Source organism: Bos indicus x Bos taurus, chromosome 21, assembly GCF_003369695.1.
Source record: "Bos indicus x Bos taurus breed Angus x Brahman F1 hybrid chromosome 21, Bos_hybrid_MaternalHap_v2.0, whole genome shotgun sequence".
Classification (NCBI taxonomy): Eukaryota; Metazoa; Chordata; class Mammalia; order Artiodactyla; family Bovidae; genus Bos; species Bos indicus x Bos taurus.
In genome coordinates, this window is record NC_040096.1 from 47,349,897 (window position 1) to 47,375,801 (window position 25,905).

The window sequence follows — 25,905 nt, forward strand, 5'->3', positions numbered from 1 at the left end:
GATATGTTGAATAGAGCCTTTGTTCCAGATAAAAATCCCACGTGGTCATGGTAAATAATCATTTTAATGTGCTGTTGGATTCAATTTGGGAGTATTCTGCTGAGGATTTTTTTCATCATTGTTCATTAGGGATGTTAGCCTGTTGTTTCCTCTTTTTATCTAGTTTTAGTATCAAAGTACTTCTGGCCTCACAGGATGAGTTTGCAAGTGTTCCTTCCTCTTTTATTCTTTGGAATTTTGAGGAGGATTGGTGCTAATTCTTAAATGTTTAGTAGAATTCTCCAGTGAAGCCTTCTGGTCCAGAACTTTTCTTTGTGGAGGTTTGATTACTGCTTCAATCTCCTTACTAGTTATAGATCTGTTCAGATTTTTTTATTTCTTCATAATTCAATCTTGGTAGGTTGTGTTTTTCTAGGAATTTATCAACTTCTTTTAGGTTATCCATTTTGTTGGCACATAACTGTTCATATTTGTCTCTTACCGTCATTTTTTAAAAAATAATGGCTTTAACCGTCATTTTAAGTATACCACAGGGGAAAGTGTGCTTTAATTAAATATACATACCAGTGATGCTGGCAAGTTGAAAGTTACTCCTTATGTTGAAGCTATAAAAAGTAGTTTTACATGATAAGACAATGAGAAGGAAAAAAAAAAAAAAACCAGTCCCTTTGAAACAAAAAAGTTCACAGTGGTTTGTATCCAACAGTACGCATTTTATGACAATAACATGTACAGACTGAGCACCCTAGAGCTCTTTATATCCTAAAGAAAATGAGCATTTACATTATTCAGGGGCTGTACTGAATTTAAAAATATCAGTTGTACATTCACCACTTAGGGTACACTGTTCTAAGTGTACAGCTTTTACACCCTCATTAAAGTTGTTTTCAAAAGGAACAGAAACAAAACAAAACATTTTTCCTTGGGAGTGGAGAGTCTTTCATTTGCTGTTATAACCAGCAAATACCATTCCTTAAGTAAAAAATGGTGAAGGGGGGGCCCCCAAAACACTGTTTGAGCAAGCTGACCAATACACATTACAGTTTTAAAAAATGAAGGTTATATACTATATGTTACAAGTCCCAACTAAGCAGTGTCAAAATGACATCAATTTCTTTGTTTGCTTTGTGATCATACCCCTTGGAGGTGTTACGGGTCTCGTGGCATTTGGCTTCTTTTTCTCTGCTGCTGCTGCTGCTGCTGCTGCTGCTAAGTCGCTTCAGTCATGTTCCACTCTGTGCGACCCCATAGACGGCAGCCCACCAGGCTCCCCCGTCCCTGGGATTCTCCAGGCAAGAATACTGGAGTGGGTTGCCATTTCCTTCTCCAATGCATGAAAGTGAAAAGTGAAAATGAAGATGCTTAGTCGTGTCCAACTCTTAGCGACCCCATGGACTGCAGCCTACCAGGCTCCTCCGTCCATGGGATTGTCCAGGCAAGAGTACTGGAGTGGGTTGCCATCTCTGTAGGCTTTAAAATCTGAAAAGAACACATCAGATGTGTTTCGTCCACACTTATCATGGTACCTGCATTGTCAAACTCCCTACAATATTTGGGCACGGAAAACAGAGTGACCAACTGCCTCTTTGCAAAAAATTCATATCCATCTTCAACCACTTAATGGGCTTTACATATAAGATCCAAATTATGCCTATGGAGAAATTTTACAACCACTTCTGCATCAAATGTGGACACTCCTCTGTCATTTTCACCCCAGCTTAAGACATCTTCATCAGGGTCAGACCACAAAAGATCACAAAGAAGACCTTGATCTTGTACATCAGTTGGTCACATAATTCGCCAAATCTGTTTCATGGTTTGAAGATTTGGTGATAAACCTCCATGACAGCAGAATATTTTCTCATCTGCAATGTCTGCTATCAATAAACAGTTAAAGCAGGCTGTGAAAGTTTTCCATAGTTTAATGTTATATCTTCTTTTACACTCACCATAAAATCCATAAATTCTATTGATGCTGGCACATTCATGGTTTCCTCTGAGAAGAAAAAAATTCTCAGGATATTTGATTTTGTAAGCCAACAAGAGGCTGATAGTCTCCAATGACTGCTTTCCCCTATGTGCACAGTCCCCAGTAAACAGGTAATTGCTTTCTGGCCGGATGGCACCATTCTACTCAAAAACTCGAAGCAAATCGTAGTATTGCCCATGGATATCACCACGTATCTTGAGTGGTGCTTCAAGTTCTAGCAGGATAAGACTGATTGAGAAAGCTCTCTTGGGACTTTAAGCACAGTCCTCTGATTTCATTCTCCTGTAGCTAGACATTCTTACTAGGCTTGGACTCTCTCACTTACAGCAGCAGTTAGATGTTACCACCAATATTGAGTTTATTTATATCCGCCTTCGCCTTCCCGTCGCTAACCTTCTCGCAGAGGCTCCACCGCAGCTGCAGGTCAGGATTTACAGCAGCGGTAGCAGAAGCTGCGGCAGGTCCTCCCTCAACCACCCCTCTCCCTGCTTCCTCCTTTTCCCCCCAATGGAACCATGAGCTCTTGTGGTCATTTTTAATTCTGTCACATCAGTGGCAATGTCTTCTATTTCATTTCTAATTTTAGTTATGAGTCCTCTTCTTTTTTCTTTCTGAGTTTAGGTAAAAGCTTATCAATTTTGTTGATCTTTAAAAAAAAATCAACTTTGGATTCATTGATTTTTTTAAAAGCTGTCTTTCTAGTCTATTTCATTTATCTTTGTTCTAATCTTTATGATTTCTTCTCTTTTTTGAACTTTGGACTTAGTTTGGCTTCATTTTCCTAGTTCCTTGAGGTCTAAAGTTAGGTTGTCAACTTGAGGTTTTTGGTTTTTTTTTGATGGAAGCATTTACTACTATAAACTTCCCAATTAGTACTCCATTTGCAGCATCACATAGTTTTGGTATTGTGCTCATGCTCAGTCCTTTCAGTCAAGTCTGACTCCAGGACTGTAGCCTGCCAGGCTCCTCTGTCCATGGGATTTACTTAATAGTGGTTAATACTTTGCAGATTTTCCTATTTTGTTGTTGATTTCTAGCTTCATTTGTGATTGGAGAAGGTACTTTATTTCAAACTTCTTAAATTTATTAAGACTTGTTTTCTGACTTAACATATCTTGGAAATGGAACATTTCTGACTCTTTGTGACTCCATGGACTTGAAGCCTGCCAGGTTCCCCTGTCCATGAGATTTTCCAGGCAAGAAGATGGAGTAGGTTGCCATTTCCTTCTCTAGGGGATCTTCCTGGACCAGGGATCAAATCATCTGCATTAACAGGCAAACTCTTTACCACTGAGCCACCAGGGAAGCCCCGTTGTTGGGTATAATGTTGTTCATATGTCTGCTGCTGCTGCTGCTGCTAAGTCGCTTCAGTCATGTCCAACTCTGTGTGACCCCATAGATGGCAGCCCACCAGGCTCCCCCGTCCCTGGGATTCTCCAGGCAAAAACACTGGAGTGGGTTGCCATTTCCTTCTCCAATGCATGAAAGTGAAAAGTGAAAGTGAAGTTCCTCAGTCATGTCCGACTCTTTGTGACCCCATGGACTGCAGCCTACCAGGCTCCTCAGTCCATAGAATTTTCCAGGCAAGGGTACTGGAGTGGGGTGCCATTGCCTTCTCCGTCATATGTCTGCTAGGTTGGTCTAGAGTGTTGTTCAAGTTTTCTGTTTTCTGTTTCCTTATTTGATCTACTGTTTTGCTGTCCTACCTGTAGTTGAAAGTTGGGCATTAAAGTCTCCTATTACTATATTGCAATCTATTTCTCCCTTCAGTTCTGTAAATGTTTGCTGCATATATTAAGGCATTCTAATGTTCAGTTCAGTTCAGTTCAGTCGCTCAGTTGTGCCTGACTCTTTGCGACCCCATGAATCGCAGCACGCCAAGCCTCCCTGTTCATCACCAACTCCCAGAGTTCATTCAAACTCACGTCCATCAAGTCGGTGATGCCATCCAGCCATCTCAATTCCTCCCAGCATCAGAGTCTTTTCCAATGAGTCAACTCTCCCCATGAGGTGGCCAAGATATTGGAGTTTCAGCTTTAGCATCAGTCCTTCCAATGAACACCCAGGACTGATCTCCTTTAGAATGGACTGGTTGGATCTCCTTGCAGTCCAGGGGACTCTCAAGAGTCTTATCCAACACCACAGTTCAAAAGCATCAATTTTTTGGCACTCAGCTTTCTTCACAGTCCAACTCTCACATCCATACATGACCACGGGAAAAAAAAATAGCCTTGACTAGACGGAGCTTTGTTGGCAAAGTAATAGCTCTGCTTTTGAATATGCTATCTAGGTTGGTCATAACTTTCCTTCCAAGGAGTAAGCATCTTTTAATTTCATGGCTGCAGTCACCATCTGCAATAATTTTGGAGCCCCCCAAAAATAAAGTCTGACACTGTTTCCACTGTTTCCCCATCTATTTCCCATGAAGTGATGGGACCAGATGCCATGATCTTAGTTTTCCAAATGTTGAGCTTTAAGCCACCTATTTTACTCTCCTCTTTCACTTTCATCAAGAGGCTTTTTAGTTGCTCTTGGCTTTCTGCCATAGGGGTTCAGTTCAGTTCAGTTCAGTTCAGTCGCTCAGTTGTGTCTGACTCTGTGACCCCATGAATCGCAGCATGCCAGACCTCCCTGTCCATCACCAACTCCCGGAGTTCACTCAGACTCACATCCATCGAGTCAGTGATGCCATCCAGCCATCTCATCCTCTGTCATCCCCTTCTCCTCCTGCCCCCAATCCCTCCCAGCATCAGAGTCTTTTCCAATGAGTCAACTCTTCCCATGAGGTGGCCAAAGTACTGGAGTTTCAGCTTTAGCATCATTCCTTCCAAAGAAATCCCAGGGCTGATCTCCTTCAGAATGGACTGGTTGGATCTCCTTGCAGTCCAAGGGACTCTCAAGAGTCTTCTCCAACACCACAGTTCAAAAGCATCAATTCTTCGGTGCTCAGCCTTCTTCAAAGTCCAACTCTCACATCCATACACGACCACAGGAAAAACCATAGCCTTGACTAAACGGACCTTTGTTGGCAAAGTAATGTCTCTGCTTTTGAATATGCTATCTAGGCTGGTCATAACTTTCCTTCCAAGGAGTAAGCATCTTTTAATTTCATGGCTGCAGTCACCATCTGTAGTGATTTTGGAGCCCAGAAAAATAAAGTCTGACACTGTTTCCACTGTTTCCCCATCTATTTCCCATGAAGTGGTGGGACCGGATGCCATGATCTTCGTTTTCTGAATGTTGAGCTTTAAGCCAACTTTTTCACTCTCCACTTTCACTTTCATCAACAGGCTTTTGAGTTCCTCTTCACTTTCTGACTAGGGATCTCTTTAAGAAAATCAGAGATACCAAAGGAACATTTCATGAAAAGATGAGCTCGATAAAGGACAGAAATGGTATGGACCTAACAGAAGCAGAAGATATTAAGAAGAGGTGGCAAGAATACACAGAAGAACTGTACAAAAAAGATCTTCCCAACCCAGATAATCACGATGGTGTGATCACTGACCTAGACCCAGACATCCTGGAACGTGAAGTCAAGTGGGCCTTAGAAAGCATCACTACGAACAAAGCTAGTGGAGGTGATGGAATTCCAGTTGAGCTATTCCAAATCCTGAATGATGATGCTGTGAAAGTGCTGCACTCAATATGCCAGAAAATTGGGAAAACTCAGCAGTGGCCACAGGACTGGAAAAGGTCAGTTTTCATTCCAATCCCAAATAAAGGCAATGCTAAAGAATGCTCAAACTACTGCACAATTGCACTCATCTCACGTGCTAGTAAAGTAATGCTCAAAATTCTCCAAGCCAGGCTTCAGCAATACGTGAACCGTGAACTTCCTGATGTTCAAGCTGGTTTTAGAAAAGGCAGAGGAACCAGAGATCAAATCGCCAACATCTGCTGGATCATGGAAAAAGCAAGAGAGTTCCAGAAAAACATCTATTTCTGCTTTATTGACTATGCCAAGGCCTTTGACTGTGTGGATCACAATAAAGTGTGGAAAATTCTGAAAGAGATGGGAATACCAGACCACTGGACATGCCTCTTGAGAAATCTGTATGCAGGTCAGGAAGCAACAGTTAGAACTGGACATGGAACAACAGACTTGTTCCAAATAGGAAAAGCAGTTCGTCAAGGCTGTATATTGTCACCCTGTTTATTTAACTTATATGCAGAGTACATCATGAGAAACGCTGGACTGGAAGAAACACAAGCTGGAATCAAGATTGCTGGGAGAAATATCAATAACCTCAGATATGCAGATGACACCGCCCTTAAGGCAGAAAGTGAAGAAGAACTCAAAAGCCTCTTGATGAAAGTGAAAGTGGAGAGTGAAAAAGTTGGCTTAAAGCTCAACATTCAGAAAACGAAGATCATGGCATCCGGTCCCACCACTTCATGGGAAATAGATGGGGAAACAGTGGAAACAGGGTCAGACTTTATTTTTCTGGGCTCCAAAATCACTACAGATGGTGACTGCAGCCATGAAATTAAAAGATGCTTACCCCTTGGAAGGAAAGTTATGACCAGCCTAGATAGCATATTCAAAAGCAGAGACGTTACTTTGCCAACAAAGGTTCATCTAGTCAAAGCTATGGTTTTTCCTTTGGTCATGTATGGAGAAGGCAATGGCACCCCACTCCAGTACTCTTGCCAGGAAAATCGCATGGACAGAGGAGCCTGGTAAGCTGTAGACCATGGGGTTGTGAAGAGTCGGACACGACTGAGCGACTTCACTTTCACTTTTCCCTTTCATGCAATGGAGAAGGAAATGGCAACCCACTCCAGTGTTCTTGCCTGGAGAATCCCAGGGATGGGGTAGCCTGGTGGGCTGCCGTCTATGGGGTCGCACAGAGTTGGACACGACTGAAGCGACTTAGCAGCAGCAGCAGCAGCATGTATGGATGTGAGAGTTGGACTGTGAAGAAGGCTGAGCACCGAAGAATTGATGCTTTTGAACTGTGGTGTTGGAGAAGACTCTTGAGAGTCCCTTGGACTGCAAGGAAATCCACCCAGTCCATTCTGAAGGAGATCAGCCCTGGGATTTCTTTGGAAGGAATGATGCTAAAGCTGAAACTCCAGTACTTTGGCCACCTCATGCGAAGAGTTGAGGTGGAAAAGACTCTGATGCTGGGAGGGATTGGGGGCAGGAGGAGAAGGGGATGACAGAGGATGAGATGGCTGGATGGCATCACTGACTCGATGGACGTGAGTTTCAGTGAACTCCGGGAGTTGGTGATGGACAGGGAGGCCTGGCGTGCTGCGATTCATGGGGTAGCAAAGAGTTGGACACGACTGAGCGACTGATCTGATCTGATCTGATCATGTTTAAAGTAATTGTTAAAAAAAATTATTACTGACAGGATAAGATTTACTATTGCCATTTTCTCAGCTGCTTTTTGTATGCTGTGTAGTTTTTCTTCCTATTCTTTTCTTTATTGTTGTCACTTTTAAATTTTAAATCAATGGATTTTTCATAGTAAACTGTTTTGATTCCTTTCTCCTTTCCCATTATGCATATGCATATATAGAATATATTTTCCTTTGGTTATATCTGTCCTACCCTTTATGTTGATGACACACACATAAAAAATGACCCTTTTTGCTGCAAATCCATTAACAGATTTGTAGTTTTCATGCTTTTGTGTTTTAAATTTTATACATTTAAAAGCGATTCATGCATACAGATTACAAATACTATAGAATTCTATATTTGTCTATCAATTTACCTTTATCAGGGAGCTTTATTTTTTCTTATGGGTTTGTATTGCTGTTTACCATTCTTTCATTTCAACTTAAAGAGTTCCCTTCAGCATTTTTTGAAGGGCAGGAGTAATGGTGATGAAAGCCTATAGATTTACTTTATCTGGAAAAATCTTTTTCCAGAATTTTGGAGCCTGCTGAATTTTATGTCAGTTTCTCTCCTCCTATTTGGTGAGTTTACAGTCATTATTCCTTCAAATAGGCTCTCTGCTTTCTTTTTCTTTTCCTTCTGGAACTCTCATTATGCTTATGTTGTTTCACATGATGGTGTTCCATAAGTCCCTTAGCCTCTCTTAAGTTTCCTTCCTTCTTTTTCTTCTTGCCTGAGTGATTCTGAAAGTTCTGTATTCAATTTCATTGATTCTTTCTTCTTTCTGGTCAAGAATTCAATTTCAGAATTTCTGTTTAGATCTTCTTCATAGTTTATCTTTGTTAGTGTTGTTGTTTGTTAACATAATGTTTTCCTGACTGCACTAGTTATCTATCTGTGCTGTCTTAATTCACTGAGCATCCATATGATGGTTATTTTGAATTTTTTTGTAATTCGTATATCTCCATTTCTTTACGGTAGGTATCAAATTTAATTTGCTCTTTTCAATGGGTAATGTTTCCCTATTCTTTGTATGTCCTGTCATCTTCTGTTGGGACTTCAACATTTGCAAAATCAGCCACCTCTCCCAGTTTTTGTGATCTGGCTTCATACAGGAAGAACTGTCTATAATCAATCCGGCTAGAGATCCTAGAGACATCTTAAGCCTCACATGCACTTTGGGCTTGTGTGTGTAATCTAATAATTGAAGAGGTTTGCCAATTTCTACTGAGACTCTCCTTTTGGATCTTTCTGCCTTATTGTGGCCTCTGTGATGCAGTAGTAAGCTGTGGTACTTGTCTCCCATCTAACTTCTGCCTGTAGTACAGTGGACTCTGGGGCACACTGATTGCTTTTGTTCTTAGCAGCCCCAAACTGGCTGCCCGTTCCTGTCAGTTTTTAGATTCAAGGAAGATAGAAACCAGTCCCCCAGGCACCTTCTTGAAAATTCAGATCACTGAATATATGTTCTCCTTTTTCTTCTTAGTGAGAAGATGGGAGTTGAGAGTTTCCTCCCAATCATGTTTTATTGGGGGTGAGTCACTTGCAAGTGAGTGCTACAAGATTTCTTACTGGGTACTGATGCAGTTGGTTTCACATTAACCTGGGGTGCGGGACACACTTAACGTTTCTGGATTTCTCATAAAGGCAATTGGCCCATGTATTATTGTTAAATTTGTGTCTCCATGGGAGAAGGAGAGTCTGGGGTTGCCTATTCCACCATCTTCTTAATGTCACTCCTGATTTGAATCTTTTTCAATGAATTTGTATTTATGATATAAATTATGGCCTGTCTTGGAATATCTTATGCATACTTGAAAAGAAAGTGTATCCTGTTGTTAATAGCTATTCTATAAATGTCAATTAGATAAGTTGGTTAATACTGTTGTGGTTGATTGTGTTATTCAAGCCTTAGATGGACCTGAGTTTGAGTGAATTCCAGGAGTTGATGATGAACAGGGAGGCCTGGCATGCTGCGATTCATGGGGTTGCCAAGAGTCGTGCTGCAATTAATGGGGTTGCAAAGAGTTGGACAGGACTGAGCAACTGAACTGAACTGAATGTACCCTTAGCCAAAGAAAAATAGCATAATCACAGTTTTTAAATTTAACTTATAAATTCATTATTTGGTTTGACTTTTCTCGGTGTTACGATAACTATTCTCTCTTATTTCTTGCTACTCTAGCTAGGAAAACCAACTCTCCCTCTTTTTTTTTTATAACATAAATTTGAGTTGCCCTTAAAGCTTTTCACAAGTCAAACCTTTTTTCCCGATTAGGGTGCTCTTCCCAGCTACTCTGACCTGTTCTCCTTTTTGCCTCCTATATTTTTATGGTACTTTTTGTCCATCTATATCTGATTCAGACCTTGACTGAAGTAAATAAAAATGGATTTCAAAGCTGAAGCTATAAAAAAAGAAAATTTCTTCAGAGCCCTGTGCATTCATTACAATGTAATAACCAGGAGCTTGTATTACAACTGTGTTCCAACTAATTAACATTGGTTTTTAAATTTTTCCCCCCACTCCTCTTTTTTACTAAAGTGTAAGTTTCTTTTATTAACTTTAACGACTAACTTAGGAGACCGTCAAGACTTTATTTTATACATATTCTTCGGGGATATTTAAGAAATCATCACTATTGCTTATTATCCAAACCCAGAGGAGTACCTGGCATATGGTACGTTCTCAAGAACTATGTGGCGTCTGAAGGAATTAACGTGAGATTTATAAAAGCAACACTTATCTGTGGTACAGGAAAACCACATTTGAATTACTATCAGCTATAATCCTTTCTTGTTTCAACACAGAGGTACAGGAATTGAGGACTTAATTTTTTAATTCTGGAAAGTTCAACCTTTTGTCTTAAAGAATCCATATATTGAACGTTAAGCATCCATATCTTTTTCTTAAGTACCTCCTAGTTTTAGTCTGAAGCGTTCTTTGTCTAAGAGGTGGGTACTGGTTTTTGCTAGCCCAACTGGAGTCCGACTGCAGCTTTTTTCATTCAACCATTCCTTCCCAACACGTCCCTCTTCTCTCCCTGGAGTCCCATCCCCACTCTCCCTCTCACCTCAAGACAAAAACAGAACCGGAAATCCCATTTCCGCCAGTTTCTGTGGAAACTCCACAACGCTCAAGTTGAGGCCACAAGACACGTTTTTATGGACGTGGTTTCCCTCCCCTAACGAGATTAACTTTTGTCTGGGGAATATTTGGTCTCACAGAATGCGCCGTTCACCTCATACCTGACAACCTTAACTACGAAAACTGTCTTCTCCAAACTCCAGCGAAGATTTCCCAAGCTTGCTCAGTTGCCCAGGGGCCCCGCCCCACGGCCCCAGTGGCGCGAAATGCGCATGCTCGGTGCGCGCCGCCTGCCCCTGCCGGGCGTCTGCTCCTCCCCCGATCGCCGTGGATCCTCGCGCGCCGGGCGCGTCTGGCCCCCTCCTCCGTTGCGCCCCGCGGGGACATTCACGAGCGCGCGCACCTCCTCGCACAGAGGAACCCGGGGTTGGGAGGCTCCGAGCGAGCTGCGATTGGCTGACGTGGAGGCTGCGCGTCTGGCCTGAGAAACTCTGGGCGAGAGCGCAGAGTCTGCTCCCGGGGCTGTGCAGGGCGCATCTCAGGTAAACGGGTAGGGTGGGAGGTTTGGGCGATCCGAGAAAAGGAGGGGTGGGTTGAGACCAGCCCTGGAATTTCCGGCCGCAGCCTCCTTGGAGAACGGCAAGGGGCCCCCCAGGAGCTGCACCGGGTGAATGCTGGCCCCGTGCGGCCGGGAATGATGGGGCTCCCTCGAAGGTCAGCTTTGTGTGGTCCCCTGGTCTACTTTCTCGGCAGGATTTCGGCATCTTGCCCTGTTTCTTATTACAAGAATGCTGCAGCTGAGTTTTTTATTCGAGGTTTTTTTGTTGTTGTTGTTGGTTTGCTTTTCCCTTAAGAGGCAGTGAGTTGGAGGTCCTGGCTCAACCTAGGATTGATTCCGTGCCCTTGAGAGTCACTCACTGGTTTGTATTTCAGTTCTCACACTTTAAGTTTCGGCAAAGAATACGGTGATTCTTTCGGTAGGCGGAGCCATGCTGTGGAAAGATACTGTTAAAATTTTTTGAGTTCGTAGTGTCTCTGGGCCCACATTTTTCGTCCTGGCTGGAAGGTGACACCACCCGATGCTATTTGTGAAGTATTTACTTTAAGCACCGTGGGTGGAAGGAACTGGATGAACACAAGATAACAACATTATTAGGATGTCGTGGGAAAAAAACTTTTCCTCCAGAAGAGGCTTTTTGAAAGGCTCCTTTGAACATTTTATGCAGATTAAATCACAGTGGTAGTAGATAAAGGTGAGCCAAAACAAAGGGCCAAACAAAAGTACGTTTTAAGGAGCTCCCCCCGCCCCCCTTCTTTCCCAGACAACTTTCTGACAACAATGACAAGTTACTGGCTTTTCAAAGTTTCTCCTTGGGATCTATTGTGTAACTAACCTGAAATGACAGTTACATAAACATGTGGGTATCCTGTGCAGTAGCACACCAAGAGAATTAATTAAAACAAAACTACCTTCTATGTAAGATAACAGGGGTTAAGATAGCTCACTAGTTGTAAGGATGGCAAATCAGAAAAGTGAACAGAAGATGTACACAATTTTCCTTCAAAGGCATAGAGTTTGTAAATATGAAACGTTTTTGCTGTGATAATTATTAAAGGTTAATAGACACACAGAAAAGTGCATGAATCATAAGTGTACAGTTCACTGAATTTTCACCAAGTGTGTATATCCAAGAAAGAGCGTTACTCACATCCTAGAAGCCCCACTTTTCAGTTTCTGACATCATCAATAAATTTACTGATTATTGACTTTATATAAATGGAAACATACAGTGTATAGTCTTTTGTGTCTCACTTTTGCTTAATATTTGCGGGATTTATACAAGTTATGTAGCAGTTGTTTGTTCTTAATGCTGTGCAGTATCTTATCCAGCTTTTGGCTATTACTAATAGGTCTGGTGTGAACATTTTTTTGTAAGTATTTTGGTGAATGTATGTATACATTTCTGTTGGATATATACCCACTGGTGAAATGACTATATTATAGGCTATGCGTATATGTCTTTCTAATATTGTTGTTGTTGTTTAATAGCTAAGTAGCGTCCGACTCTTTTGCCACCCCACAGACTGTAGCCTGCCAGGTTCCTCTGTCCATGGGATTTCCCAGGCAAGAGTACTAGAGTGGGTTGCCATTCTATTCACCATGGGATCTTCCCAACGCAAGGATTGAACCTACATCTCTTGCATTGGCAGGCCGGTTCTTTACCACTAAGCCACCTGGAAACCCATTTCTGGTATGTTGTTCAGTTGCTCAGTCCTGTCCGACTCTTTGTGACCCTATGACCTGCAGCATGCCATGCTTCCCTGTCATCCATCACCAACTCCCGGAGCTTACTCAAACTCATGTCCATTGAGTCAGTGATGCCATCCAACCATTTTGTCCTCTGTCATCCCCTTCTCCTCCTGCCTTCAATCTTTCCTATCATCAGGGTCTTATCTAATGAGTCAGTTCTTCGCATCAGGTGGCCAAAGTGTTGGAGCTTCAGCATCAGTCCTTCCAATGAATGTTCAGGACTGATTTCCTTTTGACCGGTTGGATCTCCTTGCAGTCCAAGGTACTCTCAAGAGTCTTCTCCAACAGCACAGTTCAAAAGCATCAATTTTTCCATGCTCAGTTGGATCAATTATTGTTCAACTCCTACATCCATACATGACAACTAGAAAAGCCATAGCTTTGTCTAGACGGACCTTTGTTGGCAAAGTGATGTCTCTACTTTTTAATATGCTGTCTACGCTGGTCATAACTTTTCTTCCAAGGAGCATGCATCTTTTAATTTCATGTCTCCAGTCACTGTCTGCAGTGGCTTTGGAGCCCAAGAAAATAAAATCTGTTACCGTTTCCACTTTTCCCAATCTATTTGTCGTGAAGTGATGGTACAGGATACCATGATCTTAGAGTTTTGAATGTTGAGTTTTAAGCCAGCTTTTTCACTGTCCTCTTTTACCTTCATCAGGAGGCTCTTTTGTTCTTCTTTGCTTTCTGCCATTTCTGGTATACATTACTAAAAAATTGTTCAAATGAGTTTCCACATGCTTGAAACATTTAGCATCATTCTTTTCATTTTACCCATTCTGTTGGGTAGTGATATCACATTGTGGTTTTTCCCTAATTTCTCTGCTGATGAATATTTACACCTCTCTGTATGTCTGTTGGCCATTTGGGTATCTCCAGTGGCAGGGGTCATCAAATTTTCTGTAAAGGGCTGGATAGTTAATAGAGGCATCTTGCTTTGTAGAGTTTCAGTTAAAGCAATACTGTGTGAGGCTAGGACTACTTGTATTTTAGGTTTTGCAAGCCACATAGTGTCTATTTCACATAGTTTGTATTTTCTTCTTTCCTTTCTTTTTTTGCCTGCCTGTTTGCTTGCTTCCCTGTCTATCTTACCTCCTTTCTCCCCTCCTTTTTGTCCTTCATCTCTCCCTCTCATTTTTCTCTTTAATTTTCTTTTCTCCTTCCTTCCTTCCTTCACTTTGTACTTCACTAACCATTACTGTGTTGAAATGACCATTTGATCTCCTGCTCATTGTTGATGATGACATCATTCAGTTCAGTTCATTTCAGTCACTCAGTCGTGTCCGACTCTTTGCGACCCCATGGACTACAGCACGCCAGGCCTCCCTGTTCATCACCAACTCCTGGAGCTTGCTCAAGCTCATGTCCGTTGAGTTGGTGATGCCATCCAACCATCTTATCCTGTGTCGTCCCCTTCTCCTGCCTTCAGTCTTTCCCAGCATCAGGGTCTTTTCCAATGAGTCAGTTCTTCGCATCAGGTGACCATAGTAGTATTGGAGTTTCAGCTTTAGCATCAGTCCTTCCAATGACTATTCAAGACTGATTTCCTTTAGGATTGACTGGTTGGCTCTCCTTGCAGTCCAAGGGATTATCAAGAGTCTTCTCCAACACCACAGTTCAAAAGCATCAATTCTTGGGAGCTCAGCTTTCTTCATAGTCCAACTCTCACATCCATACATGACCTCTGGAAAAACCATAGCCTTGACTAGGCAGATCTTTGTCGGCAAAGTAATGTCTCTGCTTTTTAATATTTGCTGTCTAAGTGGGTCATAACTTTTCTTCCAAGGAGTAAGCGTCTTTTAATTTCATGGCTGCAGTCACCATCTGCAGTGATTTTGGAGCCCCCCAAAATAAAGTCTGTCACTGTTGCCACTGTTTCCCCAATTATTTCCTATGAAGTGATGGGACCAGATGCCATGATCTTAGTTTTCTGAATGTTGAGTTTTAAGCCAACTTTTTCACTCTCCTCTTTCACTTTCATCAAGAGGCTCTTTACTTCTTCTTTGCTTTCTGCCATAAGGGTGGTATCATCTGCATATCTGAGGTTATTGATATTTCTCCCAGCAGTCTTGATTCCAACTTGTGCTTCATCCTGCCCAGCATTTCTCATGATGTATTCTGCATATAAGTTAAATAAGCAGGGTGACAACATGCAGCCTTGATGTACTCCTTTCCCGGTTTGGAACCAGTCTGTTGTTCCATGTCCAGTTCTAACTGTTGCTTCCTGACCTGCATACAGATTTCTCAGGAGGCAGGTCAGGTGGTCTGGTATTCCCATCTCTCTTCAGAATTTTTCACAGTTTATCGTGATCCACACAGTCAAAGGCTTTGGCATAGTCAAAAAAGCAGAAATAGCTGTTTTTATGGAACTCTCTTGCTTTTTAGATGATCCAACAGATGTTGGCAATTTGATCTGGTTCCTCTGCCTGTTCTAAATCCAGCTTGAACATCTGGAAGTTAATGGCTCACATACTGTTGGAGCCTGGCTTGGAGAATTTTGAGCATTACTTTGCTAGCGTGTGAGATGAGTGCAATTGTGTGGTAGTTTGAGCATTGTTTGGCATTGCCTTTCTTTGGGATTGCAATGAAAACTGACCTTTTCTGGTCCTGTGGCTACTGCTGAGTTAGTATTAGTATATATTCAAGTAAATACCTAAATCACTTCTATAAACCACCTAAAAAAAGAGTTGTTAGCTAAATATGTTAACATACTTTAAAAAAGTTTTTTTTTTTTTTTTTTTATACTTTTAGTGCTAAGTGAAAGGCAGGGGACTAAAAATAAGAGATGAACTGCACAGCCCAATGAAGTATTTAAGGAAGACAGGACCTTGAAGTCAGGGAGGGGTGCCACAGTTGAGTTTCATGGGCCAAGTCATTGGTAATTGAAAGTGAAAGTCGCTCAGTCGTGTCTGACTCTTTGCAACCCTACGGACTGTACAGTCCATGGAATTCTCGGGCCAGAATACTGGAGTAGGTAGCCTTTCTCTTCTCCAGGGGATCTTCCCAACCCAGGAATTGAACCTACGTCTCCTGCATTGCAGGCAGATTCTTTACCAGCAGAGCCAAAAGGGAAGCCCTTGTGGAAGTAATCATTAATTACCTCCTATATTATGAATGTACTCAATCATGTAGATATAAGTTTCAACCAAGCCTTCCCAAGATGGAACAGGTCAAAAGACAATATCCATCTCAAAGTATGGGAAAAAGTTTATGCTTTTTGATACTTTTTTTACTCAATGTTGACAACTGCCTGGATATCCATCTCTTTCATAGCCTTTTATGTAAATCAACAAAGGTTGTATTTCCTTTCTTTTCTCACTTCTTTCCTCTCTTTTATTCCTCAGGTTTAAAGGGAATAAGAGATATTTAACACCAAAACATTACAGTCACACATTGCTATTGTTCAGTTGCTCAGTCGTGTCCAACTCTTTATGACCACATGGACTATAGCATGCCAGGCTTCCCTGTCCTTCATTATCTCCCAGAATTTCCTCAGACTCATGTCCGTTGAATCAATGATGCCATCTAATCATCTCATCGTCTGCTGCCCCCTTTTCCTCCTGCCCTCAATCTTTCCCATCATCAAGGTCTTTTCCAGTGAGTTGACTCTTTGCATCAGGTTGCCAAAGTATCAGAGCTTTTCTTCAGCATCAGGAAGTATACTTTTACAAATAGCCCCATCAAATGATGTCTAACTCAATGAACCTATGAGCCATGCCATGTAGGGCCATCCAAGACAGACAGGTCATGGGGGAGAGTTCTAACAAAATGTGGTCCACTGGAGAAGGGAATGGCAAACCACTTCAGTATTCTTGCCTTGAGAATGCCATGAACAGTATGAAAAGGCAAAAAGATAGGACACTGAAAGATGAACTCCCCAGGTTGGTAGGTGCCCATTATGCTACTGGAGATCACTGGAGAAATAACTCCAGATAGAATGAAGAGATGGAGCCAAAGCAAAAACAACACCCAGTTGTGGATGTGACTGGTGATATAAGCAAAGTCTGATGCTATAAACAGTAATATTTCATAGGAACCTGAAATGTTAGGACCATCAATCAAGGCAAATTAGAGGTGGTCAAACAGGAGATAACAAAAATGAACATCCTAAAATGAACATTTTAGGAATCAAGGAACTAAAATGGACTAGAATGGGTGAATTTAACTCAGATGACTATTACATCTACCATTGTGGACAAGAACCCCTTGGAAGAAATGGAGTAGCCATCAAAGGCAACAAAAGAGTCCAAAATGCAGTACTTGGATGCAATCTCAAAAACAGCAGAATGATCTCTATTCATTTCCAAGGCAAGCAATTCAATATCACAGTAATCCAAGTCTATGCCCCAACCAGTAATGCTGAAGAAGCTGAAGTTGAATGGTTCTATGAAGACCTGTAAGACCTTCTAAAACTAACCCGCCAAAAAGATGTCCTTTTCATTATAGGGGACTGAAATTCAAAAGTAGGAAGTCAAGAAACACCTGGACTAACAGGAAAATTTGGCCTTGGAATACAGAATGAAGCAGGGCAAATGCTAATAGAGTTTTGCCAAGAGAACACACTGGTCATAGCACACACCCTCTTCCAAAAACACATGAGAAGACTACACATGGATATCACCAGATGGTCAATACTGAAATTAGACTGATTATATTCTTTGCATCCAAAGATGGAGAAGCTCTATACAGTCAGCAAAAACAAGACCAGGAGCTGACTGTGGCTCAGATCATGAATTCCTTATTCCCAAATTCAGACTTAAATTGAAGAGTGTAGGGAAAACCACTAGACCATTCAGGTACGACCTAAATCAAATCCCTTAGATTATACAGTGGAAGTGACAAATAGATTCAAGGGATTAGATCTGATACAGAGTGCCTGAAAAACTATGGATGAAGGATCGGGACATTGTACAGGAGACAGGGAACAAGACCATCCCCAAGAAAAAGAAATGCAAAAAAGCAAAAAGCTGTCTGAGAAGGCCTTACAAATAGCTGTGAAAAGAAGAGAAGCTAAAGACAAAGGAGAAAAGGAATGATAATAAACATCTGAATACAGAGTTCCAAAGAATAGCAAGAAGAGATAAGAAAGCCTTCTTCATTGATCAGTGCAAAGAAATAGAGGAAAACAATAGAATGGGAAACACTAGAGATCTCTTCAAGAATATTAGAGACAATAAGGGAACATTTTATGCAAAGATGGGCACAATAAAGACAGAAATGGTATGGATGTAACAAAAGCAGAAGATATTAAGATGAGGTGGCAAGAATACACGGAAGAACCATACACAAAAGATCATCACATCCCAGATAATCACGATGGTGTGATCACTCACCTATAGCCAGACATCCTAGAATGTGAAGTCAGGTGGGCCTTAGGAAGCATCACTACGAAGAAAGCTAGTGGAGGTGATGCAATTCCAGTTGAGCTGTTTCAAATCCTACAAGATGATGCCATGAAAGTGCTGCACTCAATATGCCAGCAAATTTGGAAAACTCAGCAGTCACAGGACCAGAAAAGGTCAGTTTTTATTCCAATCCCAAAGAAAGGCAATGCCAAACAATGCTCAAACTACCACACACTTGCACTCATCTCACACTCATAGCAAAGTAATACTCAAAGTTCTCCAAGCCAGGCTCCAACAGTACGTGAGCTGTGATCTTCCAGATGTTCAAGCTGGATTTAGAACAGGCAGAGGAACCAGATCAAATTGCCAAAATCCGTTGGATCATCAAAAAAGCAAGAGAGTTCCAGAAAAACAGCTATTTCTGCTTTATTGACTATGCCAAAGCCTTTGACTGTGTGGATCACGATAAACTGTGAAAAATTCTGAAGAGAGATGGGAATACCAGACCACCTGACCTGCCTCCTGAGAAATCTGTATGCAGGTCAGGAAGCAACAGTTAGAACTGGACATGGAACAACAGATTGGTTCCAAACCGGGAAAGGAGTTCCAAACTGGGAAAGGAGTACATCAAGGCTGCATGTTGTCACCCTGCTTATTTAACTTATATGCAGAATACATCATGAGAAATGCTGGGCAGGATGAAGCACAAGTTGGAATCAAGACTGCTGGGAGAAACATCAATAACGTCAGATATGCAGATGACACCACCTTTATGGCAGAAAGCAAAGAAGAAGTAAAGAGCCTCTTGATGAAAGTGAAAGAGGAGAGTGAAAAAGTTGGCTTAAAACTCAACATTCAGAAAACTAAGATCATGGCATCTGGTCCCATCACTTCATGGGAAATAATTGGGGAAACAGTGACAGACTTTATTTTGGGGGGCTCCAAAATCACTGCAGATGGTGACTGCAGCCATGAAATTAAAAGACGCTTACTCCTTGGAAGAAAAGTTATGACCCACTTAGACAGCAAATATTAAAAAGCAGGGACATTACTTTGCCGACAAAGATCTGCCTAGTCAAGGCTATGGTTTTTCCAGAGGTCATGTATGGATGTGAGAGTTGGACTATGAAGAAAGCTGAGCTCCCAAGAATTGATGCTTTTGAACTGTGGTGTTGGAGAAGACTTGAGAATTCCTTGGACTGCAAGGGGATCCAACCAGTCCACCCTAAAGGAAATCAGTCCGAATATTCATTGGAAGGACTGATGCTGAAGCTGAAACTCCTGTACTATGGTTACCTGATGCAAAGAACTGACTCATTGGAAAAGACCCTGATGCTGGGAAAGATTGAAGGTGGGAGAAGGGGACGACAGAGGATGTGATGGTTGGATGGCACTCCCGACTCAATGGACATGAATTTGAGTAAACTCCAGGGGTTGGTGAAGGACAGGGAAGCCTGGAGTGCTGCTGTCCATGCGGTCGCAAAGAGTCAGACTTGACTGAGGGACTGAACCGAGCTGAACCCCTTAAGAACTGAATTCTCCCAACAGCCACTGACGGAAGTTGGAGATCATGTTCCAGTTAAACTTTGAGATGACTGTCGCCCTCCGTTAACACTGTGGCCTCAACCTTTTGAGAGACTCTGAACTGAGGACCTAATTGATCAGAAACTTTGAGATAATAAATGTTCGTTGTTTTAAGCTGCTAAGTTTTGGGGTGACTTGTTAGGTGTCAGTTGTTGTTCAGTTGCTAAGTCATGTCTGACTCTTTGTGACTCCGTGGACTGTAGCACTCCAGGCTCCTCTGTCCTCTACTGTCTCCAGTGTTTGCTCAGATTCATGTCCATTGAGTCGGTGACGCTATCTAACCATCTCTTCCTCTGACATCCTCTTCTTTTGCTTTCAATCTTTCTTGGCATCAGGTTTTTCCCCCAGCAATACTGATTCCACCTTGTGTTTCATCCAGCCCAGCCTTTTCCAAAATGTACTCTGCAGTAAGTTACATAAGCAGGGTGACAGTATACAGCCTTGTCATACTCTTTTTCCCAATTTCGAGCCGGTCAGTTGTTCATGTCTGGTTCTTTTGCTTCTTGACCCACATACAGGTTTCTCAGGAGACAGGTAAGGTGGTCTGGTACTCCCATCTCTTAAAAAATTTTTCACAGTATATTGTGATCCACATAGTCAAAGACGTTAGCACAGTCAATGACGTAGGTGTAGGTGTTTTTCTGTAATTCCCTTGCTTTCTCCATGATCCAGTGAATGTTGGGAATTTGATCTCTGGTTGTTCTGTCTTTTCTAAATCCAGCTTGTACATCTGAAAATTCTCTGTTCACGTATTACTGAAGCCTGACTTGACGGATTTTAAGCATAACCTTGCTAGCATGTGAAATAAGCACAATTGTACAGTAGTTTGAGGATTCTTTGGCATTGCCCTTTTTACTTTTTTGCAAAGTAAAATATTAACCATTTAACTTTTCTGTAATTGCTTTATCTTAATTACTGAGTATTTGTTTTATCTCAAAAATAGCAACATAAAGAGATGATTATTTTGAAGGTTGGTTTGGGGTTTCATTAAATTAGATAATCATGGGAGAGACTTACCATAGAACTGCTTTTGGCAATTGGTATGAGCACCTCTGATTCAGATATTGTCAGTATTGAAGGTGTTTTTAATTTAGATTTTATGCTGCTTGGGATGTAGATAGCCAGATAGTCTGCTCTTATTTATCTGCAGTTTTGCATTAGAGTGATTTGAGCATTATAAATATTTTTTTGAGAATTGCCTGTAGTATCCCTTCCTTGGTTTATAAGTTTTGAAAACTAAGAATACAGCAGGGATGATTTTATTGGAAGCCCTTATCCTGAATCTTTTTTTTTTTTTTAATTTTTCTGTTGGAGCTTTTGAGCTTTCCATCTTCATAGTTTTATCTTGGGGTTTCTGCTGTTCAAGATAAAACAAGTTTTGAAAAACTCAAAAATAAAAGAGTATGTAATTAAATGATATAGTTCAGTTGACTTTAAAAAATATTTATTGCAAAAGTTAATACATGTTAAAAAAGTATGTAAATATATATGGACAGTTCAATGAATAAATAAAAAGTTAATATCTATGTAACTACCATCAGATATCTGAATTGAAGAATCATTGAAATGTCCTTTTTAAAGTGTTATGTGACTGTGTTAGTGATGTCTTAATAACTTCTGCAGTTAACAGGTACAGTACTTTGTGTCTATTACATGAAATTTGTTAATGCTTTTGTTAAAGTCTTCTGTTTCCGTATTGATTTGTGTGTGTGTGTGTGTGTGTGTGTGTGTGTACTCACATGTGCTTGCCTGTTAGTGATAATTTAATTTACTGTGTGTTAAATCTCCCTGTGTAATGTTGGATTTTATTTTCTCCTAGTAGTTTTCTGCCAATTTTTGGTTTATTTATTTTGAAGTCATGTTACTAGAAGCATATTCAGTTTTCTAATTTGTCTGTCTTCCTATGAATTGAACTTTTGTTCCATGAAAAAGTGTCCCTATTTATCCCTAGTAATGCGCTTCGTTTTAATGTCTAATCTGACTTTTTAAAAACTTTTTGAAATAATAGACTTCCTGAAAAGTTGCAAAAATAGCACAGAGAGTTTCTGTAAACTCTTCAGCCTTCTTCTAATGTTAACACGATGCATAATCAGTATAATTCTCAAAGCCAAGAAATTAATATTGTTACAATGCTAGTCACTAAATTATATAGTTTATCATTAGTTTTCTCGTAATAGTAGTATTCTTTTTTTGTTCCAGGACTCAATCCAGATCCCACAGTGTATTTAGTTGTCATGTTTCCTGTGTCTTATCCAATCTGTGACCTCTTTATGATTTTGGTTTAACTATATCAGCCTTTTTTTGGTTAATGTGTACTTAGAATTGGTTTTTAAAAATCCACTGGGACATCTTTGTCTTAAAATTGGAGCATTTGGTGGTTGGATCATTTAATCCATTCGTATTTTGTAGGGTTTTTTTTTACCCTGTTATTTTGGAAATTATACATGCCTTATAATTCTTTTAGTGACTCTTGTAAAAACTATAGAATCCTGGAATGCGTCTTTTCAGATTTTAATGCATTTCCTTATGTCTGTATATGTACCCAACCACATAGTTTTGCTTTGTTTGCTTTTTTTTCTTAATGTAACAATGGTCCTACTGTATTATTTTATGACTACTTCTTTGCATTTATTAAAAAAATAAATGCATAATTGTTATAAACTCTTTCAAGCAACATAAATCTATAAAAAGTTGACAGCAAAACATTACCCCAGATTCTATCCCAGCAAAAATAACGTTTGTTAAAAACCAAGTATACAGCATTTTGTGTGTCTGTTCCTTCAGTTCAGTTCAGTTCAGTTCAGTCACTCAGTTGTGTCCGACTCTTTGTGACCCCATGAATTGCAGCACGCCAGGCCTCCCTGTCCATTACCAACTCCCGGAGTTCACTCAAACTCACATCCATCGAGTCCGTGAAGCCATCCAGCCCTCTCATTCTCTGTCCTCCCCTTCTTCTCCTGCCCCCAATCCTTCCCAGCATCAGGGTCTTTTCTAATGAGTCAACTCTTTGCATGAGGTGGCCGAAGTATTGGAGTTTCAGCTTCAGCATCATTCCTTCCAAAGAACACCCAGGGCTGATCTCCTTCAGAATGGACTGGTTGGATCTCCTTGCAGTCCAAGGGACTCTCAAGAGTCTTCTCCAAATCCACAGTTCAAAAGCATCCATTCTTCGGCGCTCAGCTTTCTTCACGGTCCAACTCTCACATCCATACATGACCACAGGGAAAACCGTAGCCTTGACTAGATGGACCTTTGTTGGCAAAGTAATGTCTCTGCTTTTGAATATGCTATCTAGGTTGGTCATAACTTTCCTTCCAAGGAGTAGGCGTCTTTTGATTTCATGGCTGCAGTCACCATCTGCAGTGATTTTGGAGCCCCGAAAAATAAAGTCTGACACTGTTTCCACTGTTTCCCCATCTATTTCCCGTGAAGTGATGGGACCAGATGCCACGATCTTCGTTTTCTGAATGTCGAGCTTTAAGCCAACTCTTTCACTCTCCACTTTCTCTTTCATCAAGAGGCTTAGGAGTGCTCAATTAAAAAAAAAAAAAAAATTAAAAAGCCTAGCCATAGGCATGTGTTTGTGAAATTTCACAGCACCAGGAATTAAAAAAAAATTTTCTGAAGATTTCCAGAGAGAAAACCTAATAAGAAAAAAAATTGAATATATCAGCATCAGTCTTCTTGATCAGCAGAATGGCTAGTTAACTAACAATATGTAAAGTATGGAAGTTAGAATAAAGATTTTTCAGATCTGAAAAGGCCTCAGAAATCCTGCTGTCGAAAAATAAAGAAGTGAAAACAAGACCTGGGGTGTAGGAAATAGTAGATTCAACCCAGGAGAACAGTGAAATGATGTTCCAGGTGGGAGGGCTATATAGCAGGCCTAGAGAGCAGATGGTCCAATTTGAGAGAATCCTCAGATAGGAAGTTTCCAGGAAAGAAATGGGGATTTAAGAGATCCTATGGATATGAGAGTTGGACTGTGAAGAAGGCTGAGCGCCGAAGAATTGATGCTTTTGAACTGTGGTGTTGGAAAAGACTCTTGAGGGTCCCTTGGACTGCAAGGAGATCCAACCAGTCCATTCTACAGGAGATCAGCCCTGGGATTTCTTTGGAAGGAATGATACTAAAGTTGAAACTCCAGTACTTTGGCCACCTCATGCGAAGAGTTGACCTATTGGAAAAGACTTTGATGCTGGGAGGGATTGGGGGCAAGAGGAGAAGGGGACGACAGAGGATGAGATGGCTGGATGGCATCACTGACTCGATGGACATGAGTCTGAGTGAACTCCGGGAGTTGGTGATGGACAGAGAGGCCTGGCGTGCTGCGATTCATGGGGTCTCAAAGAGTCGGACACGACTGAGCGACTCATCTGTTCTGATCTGATATCCTCTGGGCTGGAGTTTTCTCTGTTGGAAGGTTTTTTAATCTATGAATTCAATTTCTTTAATATATATGGGCCTATTTTGATTAGCTATTCTTACTGAGTTAGCTTTGTTAGATTTTATCTTTCAAAGAATTTGTTGAATTTATAGGTGTTAAATTGTAATATTCCCTTTTAGTCTTTTTAATGTATATGGAATTGTTTTAATAGCCTTCTCTTCTTTCTGATATTGGCAATGCATGGGATCTTTATTTTTATCTTGATTAGTCTGGCCAAAGGGATTATCAGTTTCATTGCTCTCAGAACCAGCCTTTGGTTTCATTGATTTTTCTATGTTGATTTTACATTTTCAGTTTTGTTAATTTTTGCTCTTTACCATTTTCATCGTTTCATTTAATTTTCTCTTAACTTTGCATCTTTTTTAAGGGTGCAAGCTCAAGTATTAATGAGAGGCTGTCATACATATACATATATCCACTCCTTTTTTTTTTTTTAGGTTCTTTTCCCATGTAGGCCATTACAGAGTACTGACTCGAGTTTCTTGTGCTAATAGTTTGCATATGTCAGTTTATCGCAGTTTATCCCTCCTCTCCTTATCCCCTGCTAACTATAAGTTTGTTTTCTACACCTGTAATTCTTTTTCTGTTTTGTAAATAAATTCACTTGTACCCTTGTTTTCTTAGAGTCCACATATAAGCAATATTATATGATCAATTTGTCTTTCTGTGTCTGACTTACTTCACTCAGTATGATGATCTCTGCTGCTGCTGCTGCTGCTAAGTCGCTTCAGTTGTGTCCGACTCTGTGCAACCCCATAGACAGCAACCCACCAGGCTCCCCTGTCCCTGGGATTCTCCAGGCAAGAACACTAGAGTGGGTTGCCATTTCCTTCTCCAATGATGATCTCTAGGTCCATCCATTTTAATGTAAATGGCATTATTTTTTTTTCTTTTTTGATAGCTGAGTAATATTCCACTGGGGCTTCCCTAGTGGCTCAGTGGTAAAGAATTTGCCTGCCAATGCAGGAGATGTGGGTTTGATCTCTGGGTTGGGAAAATTTCCCTGGAGAAGCAAATGGCAACCCACTCCAGTATCCTTCCTGGGAAATCCTGTGGACAGAGGAACTTGCAGGTTGCAGTCCGTGGGGTCACAAAAGAGTCAGACACAATTTAGCAACTTAACAACAACAAACAACATTATTTTATTGTATATATGTACCACATCCTCTTTATCCATTCCTCTGTTGATGGACATTTAGGTTGCTTCCATGTCCTGGCTATTGTAAGTAGTGCTGCAGTGGACATTGAAGTACATGTATCTTTTCAACTTATGGTTTTCTTCAGCTGTATGCCTAAGAATAGGATTGTTGGGTCATATGGTAGTTCTGTTTTTAGTTTTTTTTAATCCCTAAAAAAGCTCCTAAGTTGTTGTTGTTGTTTTTAAGAATTATAGGAATAAAGTTCTTTTATCCCTAATGAACATCTATATTGTTCTCCATAGTGGCTGCACCAATTTACATTTCCACCAATATTTACAAGTGAAGCAACCAACAAGGATTTAATCTCCAAAATATACAATTTGTGCAGCTCAGTATCCAAAAAAAATAACCCAATCAAAAAATGGGCAGAAGATCAAAATAGACTTTTCTCCAAAGAAGACATACAGATGGCCAAAAGGCACATGAAAAGATGGTCAACATCACTAAGTATTTGAGAAATGCACATCAGGACTACAATGAGGTATTACATCACACTAGTCAGAATGGCCAACATCAAAAAATCTGTAAATGCTGGAGAGGGTGTGGTGAGAAGGGAATCTACCTCCCTTTTTTAATGTATGTGTTTAATAC

At 40.8% G+C, this 25,905-nt stretch overlaps 1 protein-coding gene and 1 pseudogene across 6 annotated transcripts in view; one reads left to right on the forward strand and one right to left on the reverse strand.

The window, feature by feature from the left end:
- Positions 1–1,031: 1,031 nt before the first annotated feature.
- On the reverse strand, positions 1,032–9,692 carry LOC113879601 (annotated as a pseudogene).
- A 1,042-nt stretch (positions 9,693–10,734) lies between these two features.
- MIPOL1 (mirror-image polydactyly 1) overlaps positions 10,735–25,905 on the forward strand; it is a 313,865-nt gene continuing 298,694 nt past the window's right edge. For 4 of the 6 annotated variants that reach the window (XM_027520983.1, XM_027520985.1, XM_027520989.1 and 1 more), the window contains exon 1: positions 10,735–10,970. The gene's annotated coding sequence lies outside the window, so the exon portion shown is untranslated. The remainder of the gene's footprint in view (positions 10,971–25,905) is intronic. The other 2 variants (XM_027520986.1, XM_027520987.1) reach the window with 1 other exon arrangement.